Genomic DNA, 11,567 nt, shown 5'->3' with positions numbered 1-11,567 from the left:
TTAATATCAGGATAAAAATCATGTCTTGTCACTTGACAACGCACTTTCCCATCCAGGTGAAATGTTTTCTAAGCATTGCTTTATGCAAAATCACCATTCACTATTCCTTTTCTCCCTTAAAATTCTTTTTTCAAAGCTTCATCTGCCTCTCGATCCTCCACTATTGTCTCCTTTTTATATATTCCTTCGATTGTGTGTGCTAAGTCTTTAGTTCTGAAATCATTTTTCCTCCTTGTTGCCTTTAATGATACCCATGCTTCCATAATTTCTATCATCTTTAGGAAAACGTCACTATATTCATCGAATTTCTACGAGATTTTTTCTTGATTTGAAAACATTTTGGAATTCCCTCCCCTTTCTTGACACTTCTTGGTCTGAGACCCATTGCTAGCCAAGAAAATTAGCTCTGGTACCACTATAATATCCCACTTTAAAAATACTTCCAATTTGTCTCTAAAAATTTCTAAGTTTGAGTGTCTTTTTCAATGATGCTTTTCATCAAAAGTTTGGTTATATGCTGTTGTAGGTGATACATTTATAATTTATGCCTTTGGGTTATGTATTTAGGACCTCACATGTATCAACAAACCTTTAAGACAAACTTATATTTTCAGAAATTAAATTAATGTTCTCATACAACAATTTTTGCTCACATACTAGTTTATTCTCATTTGAAAACTTGAATAGACAATGAATAGATCATAGAGGTAGAACCTAGAGTGTAGTGGCAACTAATAATAAAGACAGAAAAATAGATATCAATCCACCTTGAGTTACATCCAATGTTTATTTGAGGAAAAAGATACTGCCCAGGTGAAAAATATGAAACAAGAACTCCTAGGTACAATAGACCACTTAATCTAGTAGTTGATAATTGAGAATAATTAGTGGATTTTGTCACTAGAAAGAGACCACAGATACCCAAATGACCAGTAAAGGCTCACGCCCCAGCACAACTCCCAGTAGACTCAAAAGCGAGCTTCTTTAGAGATCATATGCAGCCTCAACACACAACAATATTATGGCATCCAAATAGTGGCTAAACGCGTCCAGGTTGGCAGAAAAATAACCTAGAAAGATGCATCAACATGTCCAACTTTGAAAATGGCAAACCAAGCCCTTATGAACACATAACTCAAATCAACACGAAAATATGTATCTTGGCTTCCAGGGAAATAAAATTCATGCCACCCAGTTCCCAAAGCTTTGAACTAGTGAGGCAATGAGAAACTCGCTCTCAAGTATTTTATATATAACCATTTTTCCTTCCACCCATTTTTCACAACTTCCATAACCATTATGCAGATGCATGTAGCTTCGATGTTATTTCACTTGTTTAGAAAAATATTGCTAAGATTTTAAAATTGTTTATAATTTAATGAAAGTTGTAGAATTTATAACTTATAAAACTTCAAGGTCTAATTTTCGAAAGTCTAATTCTTTAAAGGGTGCTAGCTCTATGTAAGAGCACTTGCTTTACAAGCAGGAGGTTGGTGGTTCGATTCCATTGTCACCTGATATTGATATGGAATGACGACAATTAGTTTTTGGTGACATAGGCTCTTTTGACAATCACCAATGATCTTATGGTGATGGTCAACGAATGCCACGATATATATGCATCAATAGTGACAACCATGAAATAAACATCACTATAAATAGTTGTTGTTCATATGAAATGGTGAGGGTCAATGTATACCATTATAATAATTATTCGTGATGGATTTTGAATGTCACCACATCACCTATACTTTTGGTGGCACCACCTGGGGTGATGTTCAATTTTTTTGTAATGGAGGCCAAGATTTGTCACCATTACTCATATGAAATGGTGATGGTCACTATCTCTCATTATAAATCATTATTGATGACGAACCTTGAATGTCACCACAACATCTAGACTTTTGGCAATGCCACCTTTGGTGATGTTCAATTTTTGGTGACAGAGGCTCTTTTGACCGTCACCAGTGATCTTATGGTGACATTTTTTGACCCTCACCAATGTCCTTTTTTATTGTAGTGTAATATCGTGGTATGGAATCTACTAAGGTTAATGTGGCACCCAAGTATTTGAAATGAGTGCACTTGGTTGATTTCTCTTTCTAACATATCCTTCAAATCATTGAAAGAGATGGTAGACTTGTGTAAGTTCAATTTTATACCCAATGCAACCCCAAATGAGTTTAGAGCTCTAATGAGGCTTCACATACTAGGCCTCTTTACTATATCCTGCACGAAATAGAATAGCATCATCCACCAATAGAAGGTTTTTAAACAATAGCATATGTAAATGTGTGATTGATCAAAATAATAGCATTTGTTAATGGCTTATAAAGTTCCTTTGATTACCTTCTAGAATTGTTGAGGTCCTTGTTAATAATAAGAAACATTAAAGGATTCGAGGTACAAACTTGCATCGTAGTATCCTAGATGATTTGAAAAATATAAAGCTTGACCCAATTGATAACTACATATAAAGATGATGAGCTTAGACAAACTTCAATCCAATTGACAAAACTCTAAATTAAAACTAGATCAAAGAATAATGAGCATTAAATACATCCAATTTCCCTATCAAAGGGTTTGGACAAATCGAGCTTTATAATTGTAGCAAGGATTTTTGTAGTTATCATGGTGTTGTTGAGAGGTTTGTCATTGATGTCAAAGCAAGGATTAACCATGCTCAAAGCCAAACATGATACTACAATTGATTAAGAGAGAAGAAAATTGGAATTTGTAGGTGAATACCACTTTGCAGAGTTTGTTAATCTATTTAGGTATGAATCTCTTGTTATGTGTTTTCCATATTCAAAAAATAGACATGGAGTTGGGTGTTGATGCCATATATCTTCTGAATCGATTAGTCTCCATACCTTTCCAAATGCACCCACACCTACGACTGGGTATTTTTATTTTTTATCACACTAGTTAAAAAGATAAAAACATAATAATAATAATAAATAAATAAATATTATCGTCACACACACAAACACACGCATATATATAATTTGTTTTATTCTAAGTCGCACATGTTGCATCCCTAAGTTACAACTTTTGCAATCTCAAGCCACAATTGTTGCAAATTTAACACATAATTGCTCCAACTCGATACAAAAAATTGTTTTATGGAACTGTTACTACAACCTTAAGTTAGAGCTATTATTCCCTTACTCAAATAAAAGAATTCTCATAGAAAGGTTGTTGCCATGTATCTATGCCTCAGTTTCACTATTGAAAAGGAATTGTCATGGATACTTATATATATATATATATATATATATATATATATATATATAATATGTTTTATTCTAAGTCATAAACGTTGCATCCCCAATTCACATCTCCTACAACCTCAAACCAAAATTGTTACAACTTTAACACACATTTACTGAAACTAAATGCCAACCATTGTTTTATGAAATTGTTATGTTTTGACTCAAATAAAATAATTCCTGTATAAAGGTTGTTGCCATGTATCTATGCCACAACTTCAATATTGACAAAGACTTGTTAGATATAATGATATTTTAATATATATATATATATATATATATATATATATATATATATATATATATATATATATATATATATATAGATATATATACACTATTTTATTCTAAGTCGTAGATGTTGCATCCCTAAGTCGCAACTCCTACAACCTCAAGCCACAATTGTTGCAACTTTAACGCACAATTGTTGCACTTGGATACAAGTAACTTATTTATGGAACCATTGTTGCAGCCTTAAGTTACAACTGCTATTACCTTACTAAAATAAAAGAATTATCGTATAAATGTTGTTTTTGTGTATCTATGCCTCAACTTCAATATTGAAAAGGAATTTTTCAGGTATAATGATATCTTAATATATATGTTTTCTTGTATATATATGTATATATATATCTATTATTCCAAGTAGCAGATGCTACATCCCCAAGTCATAGCTCATGCAACCTTAAGCATCAATTGTTGCAACTTTAACACATAGTCACTCCAACAAGATACGAGGGATTATTTTATGGAACCACTACTACAAACTTAAGTTATAGTTGTTGTTCCCTTACTCAAATAAAAGATTTCTCATATAAAGGTTGGTTTCCTTGTATCTATGCCTCAACTTCAATATTGACAAGGGCTTGTTAGGTATAATGATCTCTTAATTCCCCATTATTTTCAAACTGACTATGATTGATTGTAAAGCCCACCCTTTTCCTCTCACTATGCATTCCACTATCTTAGAAATCAATTACAGGGAGGGGATTAGGTAGTCATTGAATTTCAAACTTTTATGGGGTAATTTTTATGGTCGTGAATCATCTCATTCTAGTTACTCCCTTAAAGTGTCATTTTGAAGCCATTTTTGTAAATCATTCTAAAAAATAACATTAGAGGAATTTTTTTTTTGTGTGTGGAGGACCATTCTTATAAGTATTTTCATAAACTTTAACAACAATGTTGGCATCAAGGACTATATAGGACCTTTTTTTATTCTCTAAAAAACTCCATTCCACTATACATTAGGTGATGTTTTGAACTACATTTAATCTTATATGTGCCTGAGTTAACGAAGAGTTTTATTTAAAGCCTTTGAATATCTAGATGGAAGCTCGTTCATTTTTTTTTAATTTCCAATGATGTCGATCTTATAATGTCGTTTCCTTAAAAATTGCCTTGGCCTTCCAATGTCCTAGTGTCAGCCTTTAGACACCCATTCTGACGGCACAAACGTCACAACTATGGGAGGTTCGTTGTAATATATTTTAAAAAAATATGATGACGTCATTCTTTTGACCCCCTTTCTGATGGTAGAAACATCGCAACCGTGGTAGGTTTGTCGTAATATCTTTCCGAAAATTTTGCAGCATTGTCAATCTTTCGACTCACATTTGGACAACACAAACATCATAACGATCGCAAATTTGTCAGAAAATATTTCGGTAAAATTCTCACTGATGACAATCTTCTAATGCAATTTTTGACAACATAGTATGTTGTCACAATGGGAAAATTTTCAGAAAAAGTTGACTTTCAGCAGGTCATCTGACGATGGTTTGCAACAAATATAGAGGAGCATTTATCAAACTTTCAACAAAATGTTGATGAGTATATTCAATGAACAGATTTCAGACAGTCGATGATTACTATCATCATAATTTTGTTGAAAAAGAAGATGTTGAAATTACAACTGCACTGAAAATGATGTTTCCTCAAATCTCCTTTTTCGTTATAGTGACGAAACATCTCTGCAAAAATGACAAAGTGTCATCGTAAATTGGGTCAATATTTAGTAGTGTGAGATTGGAAACAAGGGTTGATGAATCCCAATTTTGGAAGGCCTCAATAGGCCATAATTGAAACTCATTCACAAAATTTTCCCTCTACACCAATGCAACCATTGACATCATCCTTCCTTGACCACAACTACTTGCTTACCTTGTTTATATCCCCAATAATGGTAAGGCATCCCAACTAGGCCATGGTAGTGGGCTTACAACTTACCCAACTTACTCCTTCTCTTCCTTAGATTGCCATGATATTCACTTGAGATTACAGAAGACCTTAAACAAAGAACATCCTATTATACATAATGAAGATCTCAATGAGGAAATTCTGAATAAAGAAATGGAACCGGTTCAGTCTCTAGATACCTCAAGAATAAACCAAGTTCACCAAGAACCATGGGTTCCTCCTTACCTAGAAAGATTATACCTAGAGAAACAAATTAGTCATCCTGAATTTGATCTTCAAGGTGGGCTTACAAATATGTGTGTTGGCATATCATTATTCCAAGAAATCAATGATATCCCTACTTAGTCTAAATTGGTAAGGGAGTTGTTTCTAAGGAAGCCCAATAGAAAAGGAAAGGATCCTCAAACTTTTCACTTTATGGGAAAGCTATCATACCTTATGATGGGGGAGTTCTCATGACAAAATACTCAAACCCTAGGAGCCCAGTAGTTAATGTGTAGATCAACCATACTCTCATCGCAATCACATTGATTGACCTTAGGGATTCCATCAATGTTATGATTCATGAAAACATGGAATCTCTAGGACTTTTTGATCTCAGGAAGACCCCCATAGTGCTATAACTTGTTGATAGATCAACTATCAAACTAGAAGTAATCTTGGAAGATGTAGTGATCGTAGTATATTCATGGGGATATCCCACCGACTCCATGGTCCTTCAATCCAAGTCTTCTATGGTAGGATATCCTTTAATCTTGGTAAGGCCATGCTTGGCCACTATATATGCTTATATTGGCTATAGGTTTGGTAACATGATCATTTCCCATGGGATCTCAACAAAACAACTTCCCTATATCCTCCCACCAATATAAATCTTGAAACATCACTTAGGTTGATGGAGAAGAGAGTAATAAGGGGGAAGTTTCTCATTTAACATAATTTGTGGAATTCAAAGAAATCAAATTTCCATTAAAAACAATCATCTAGAATAAATGGAAATTGTAGAATATTTAACCTCTTACAAAATTAAATAAATATTATATGAATCAATTAAAACTAAATATAGTAATGATTCCAAAGGAAACGTCAATCACAAGACTTGGGTGTCTTGAGTGTTGACTAAGGTTTTGTTCAATCTACCAAGGATTTCAAAGGCAACGTCGATCAAGCTATTATGACATATGAATAGGTTTCACTCAAGTGTTAGAAATAAAGATAATGTGAGAGAAGATAATTATAACAACAATAACACATTAAATAGATTTCAACCTTGAAAAGGTAAACTCAAAAAAACGAGCTTATAGATTTATTATTATTATTATTAAAGATAATGTGAGAGAAAATTATTATAGCAACAATAACCCATAAAACATATTTCAACTCGAGATCCCTATGACTTAAATGAAAGCATGCTTTGGCATGAAGCAACCCCTGGAAAACCCATTTCCAAACTGAGAAAAACTAGCTACTATTATTATTATTATATGGCTTAAATGCAATCATGTGCCCTCTACCTTAAATTACAATGGGAAATCCCTAACTCTTTTAAAAGACTCCATGACATGTAATCCATGGACTCTAATACCACTCTCCACCAAAACTATATGCATAAACCATGAGTCTAAAGTACTTGCAACACAATGGAGAATCCTGAAGAATTTTAAACCTTTTAAAAGACTTTATCACATATAATTCATGCACTCTGATATCATAAGGCACCAAAACCGTCACCTTGAACTTAATAACTTTGACTCTTTCCCCAAATCAAATTTACGATTTCCTTATCCAATAACCCAAGAAAAGTTCCCACTAAAATAATATGCACCTTTTACCCGTATGTCACGGAGTCAAAATCATAATACCAATTTGAATCCGGTTAAGAAGATTACCCACTAAGAGAATATGCACCTTTTACCCATATGTCAAGGAGTCAAAATCGTAGGACCAATTTGAATCCGGTTAAGAAGATTACCCTCCCTCGGAACTATGGGAACAAACCACCGCAGCAACCAAAAATTAGCTGCGGTCCTAACCGATTGATCTCATAGTAACCCAAGGGTCCTAAATAACCGCCGTTACATGGCAGCCACCTGAGTGCCAGCCGTGATCGTTACTTTTTCCATTCATATGAATTCCTCTCTCTATATAAATATTGTAACAAAATCTCGCTACTATCATCCAATCTTTTTCACTTCATCGCAATCTCAGAGCAATCCAATCTTTTTCACTTCATCGTGCCTATCTTTCCACTTGCTCAGATCATGGATCAATCAACCACGCCGATGGCCGAGGAAGTATGCAAAAATAATAACAATGATATTGTCAAATTGCAGAGCTGCGATGGCAAAATATTTGATGGGGGACTTGGGCACCAACATTCCTCTGCCTCTCGTTTCTGCCAAGATTCTGCGTCGCGTTATTCAATATTGCAGATACCATGTTCTTGATGCCCCCACTGTATCGCTTGATGCCGTCAAAACGTGGGATGAGGAGTTCGTGAAAGCTCTTGTAGAAGATCGCGCCATACTGTTTGAAGTTACAAAGGCTGCCCACTACCTGGTGGTCACAAATCTTTTGGACTTGATGTGTCAAACTATTGCTGATATGTTGAAAGGGAAAACCGTTGAACAGATGCGTGAGCTTTTCAACATTTTGAGTGAAAATTAATCGTTAAATCATTCTGAAAATTAATCGTTAAATCACTCTGCAATGACAGAGTACCTTGCTTTCTGCAATTTGGTTTGGTTCGTTTGAACATGAATTTGATAGCATGTCATTAGGTTTAGATTCGCTGCAAACTGTTGAGTGTGAAGCCAAATTCACGGAGGATTCTAGATCAGATTCTTTTAGATCTCGAGGATTCTAGATCTTTCTACACCACCATTCATTTCTAGAATCACATGCAGGATTCTATATCTTCCTACACTGTTAGTGGTTTCTAGATCATTCCAGATCTCCATCTCAATCACACATAGGATTTTAGATCCCTCTTCTGCCTCTATAAATTTGTAATTTCTCTCGCCAAGGACAGCAAGCCAAGGCCCAAGCCTATTATGTAATGCAAAGTGATTTTTGTTCTCCAGTAATTGTTTTATCTATTCCGTTGTTTCTGATTAAGTAATCTTGTTGTTTCTCCGTTTGTCTATTACTGTGAATTATTCTCCCAGCAATTAAACCATCATAGATCCATCTTTAATCTAGATCTACTAAGCCTGGAGAGGTATCAAATATATTAATATGCCAACTAGCATAAAGTGAAAAAAGATAAGATTTGATCCCTCGCGGGGCTTGCTACATGGAGGTAAAGATGGATCTATTGTGGTTTACTTGGAAGTATGCATAATTATTATTCTAATTTTTGTTTAATATAGTAATAATAAAGTACTATTTAATGTTTGTGTGGATAGGTATAGAAGAGATATTGTAATCTAATGTGATGTTATTGTAATTCTAATTAATTTACGGTTTTTTCAAAGATTTAGGTGTTGTAATTATCTAAAAAATTTGGTAAGTTGTTGAACTACATTTTCTCAAGCTACTTTCAATTGTTTTTTGGTCAATAATTTTCTTCTCCAAAGTTTGCCTAGGCTAAATCTTCAACTATTCCTAGATTTTTTTGTTCAAATATAAATAAGAAAACCACTTGTTTATTTTAATTATAAATAATCTTAAATTCATATATAAATTTGATTAGAATTCCATTATGGTTTTCTCCCTATATTTGAAATTGTGAACAATGAGCTATTTGTTAGTTGAAACTAAGCCCTAGCCAATAGATCTAAAATTGTAAATAGTGGGTTGCTTGTTAGTTGAAACTAAGCCCTAGCCAATAGATCTAAAATTGTAAATAGTGGGTTGCTTGTTAGTTGAAACGAAGCCCTAGTGCTTCACAATGCGGCTACTAGTATCTGAATTTGTGAAGAAAATAATAAAAAACTTTCGTTTAATAACGAGCATGGAAAAACAAAGAGGGGGATTTCCTGTCAATTTTTACGAATCAATCCACTTTCACGTTTGACAATCCTTAGGAAAGCAGCCTTTGAGAGAAATAAGTTGCCTTGCAATGAATAGCATTGCAAGGCACTATATCCTGAACAGCTCCAAGTGTGGGGTTGTCAAACCTTGACAGAGGAAGGTGTATAGTAACGTTGCGGTGGTATAAACGATGACTACTTTCACACGATGACATAAATGATGATTGCTATCACAACGAGTACAGACTACATAAACGATTGTGAGGTACTATGCTACTAGGCCTGCCTCTTCAACTTGTAATATGTTTATCAAACTTGGGCTCTCTTATTTTTCGCGTAGCATATTCTTTCTATAGCAAGTAGGTTATACAACAAGTAAGGATCTGGAATTATTCTATCATATTGAATCGAACCCCCTATGAAAGATAGGCTAGAGTGCATGCAACTAAGGAGGAGTGAGTTACTTTCACTTGATCACTGTAGCAACTGGCTATACTAGAGATTATGCTCTTGCATTTGTTTGTGCATGCCCCACCAACAAAGGCAAATATAGATGCAGCCCCAGCTTCCCTGATAGGGGGCAGGGCGAATCACTAAGCGAGTACCCCATTTTGTTCCTTCAGTTCCATGCTTTTCTCTCCCCAAAAGGAACAATTGATGTTAATGAGTATTTTTCGCTGTGGGGATTTGTCTTTCTTACACCAAGGGAAGTTAAAAAGCAAGGTGTCGGGCATTGAGGCCTGGGTCACTAGCCCTAAACCTAAATGTGAACATAAGTTTCAGATAGTTACAACATTAAAAGGGTTGGTAATTTCATGGATAAAACGGTTGGTACTTAACTAAGGTTTTGGATCGAAAACCTTTGACAAGAAATCTGCGGACCTGGTTCATTGAATTGAAAGGTTACTTGAAACCTTCTATTATACGAAAACTAGTCTTTGAAAAGTACTGATTTTCATCATGGGTTGTTCCAGTGCTATTGTTCTTTCTTTTACCATGGCCTTTGAGGGGCACTAAAGTCTTTGGATAAAATGTGTGGCAGGTACTCTTGTAGGTCATATCTTGGCCGAATGTCCATTATCATATGTGATGGAGATGTATCCAACCAAGATCTCCAAGGAAATATTCATAGCTGCATTTACTTCTCGAAATAACCAAAGCTTCCTTAGCTCTTCCCATCCAAAGGTATGATGCAGACTTTTCTTTCTTTTAAACCTAATACTTGTATTTACTAAAAAGGATTGATGCAATTATTATGCAGATCACTTGATTACAGTATGATTTTTTTGGTATGTGTAGACTTTCCCTAGCCTCATGGAAAATGGAGTCGTAGTACTAGATATGAGAGTAGATTCAGAGCTACCCACAATTGCTTCACTGGTTCTTGACCATGTTAATTCATATCTCTACAACGAGAGCCCTGCAGAGGTATTTACACCTTGAATTTCTATATATTGGATTCCAACACAAGGCTGCGTGATTTTATTAGATTTATGTGTGAAAATATAGTGGGATGCCACCATGTTGCCCTTCGAGGAATAGCTTCATAGCTTTTCTTTCTCTATTCCATGATTTCTACAGAGCAATAATATGTTTCCACCCCGCTCTTCCCTATTTTACTTGTTACCACACTGGACGTCAACCTGTTCCCTCTTTTAGCTTCCTTCCTTTGAGCATAGGTCTTCTAAAAGTAATGTATAGGAAGGAGAGTTATATTTCTTCCACGTAGCTTCTTGGTAATGCCCTGACACAACAGACCTACCTCTAGCTAGCAAGCTTAGTAAGAAAACCAGGTCCCTTAGTGTATTGAACTTGCAAAAAAGAATTGCTGAAATGCAGAAAGCAAGCGGGTGAAATTGTATTTGGTTTTTTGAAACGCACCTGGAACTGAGCGAACGTTCATGAACCTTAGCAATAATGTTCTTTTTTTTTTTTTGAAAATTCCTAACGGATTTTTACTCCTTCCTTATGAATACTGCAGTCGCTAAATCCTCAAAATGTCAATGCGGCCAAAAGTCCTGCGAAAATTATACCCCTGTATAGGAACCCCACACAACTATTCAGATCTGGTGGATCTGAGAGATTTGAATGGAGGATTGGATAGCTCTGGGTGGCAGAACAG

The 11,567-nt window shown here is 34.9% G+C and overlaps 1 pseudogene; it reads left to right on the top strand.

Moving 5' to 3' along the window:
- The first annotated feature begins 7,811 nt into the window (after window positions 1-7,811).
- LOC149165200 (SKP1-like protein 1A pseudogene) lies at window positions 7,812-8,138 on the top strand (annotated as a pseudogene).
- The last annotated feature ends 3,429 nt before the right edge of the window (window positions 8,139-11,567 follow it).

Source organism: Pinus tabuliformis, chromosome 5_1 (assembly GCF_031772625.1).
Source record: "Pinus tabuliformis cultivar Carrire ecotype Pingquan chromosome 5_1, CPIR1, whole genome shotgun sequence".
In the NCBI taxonomy this organism is placed as follows: domain Eukaryota; kingdom Viridiplantae; phylum Streptophyta; class Pinopsida; order Pinales; family Pinaceae; genus Pinus; species Pinus tabuliformis.
This window is presented reverse-complemented; position numbering and strand designations above follow the sequence as displayed.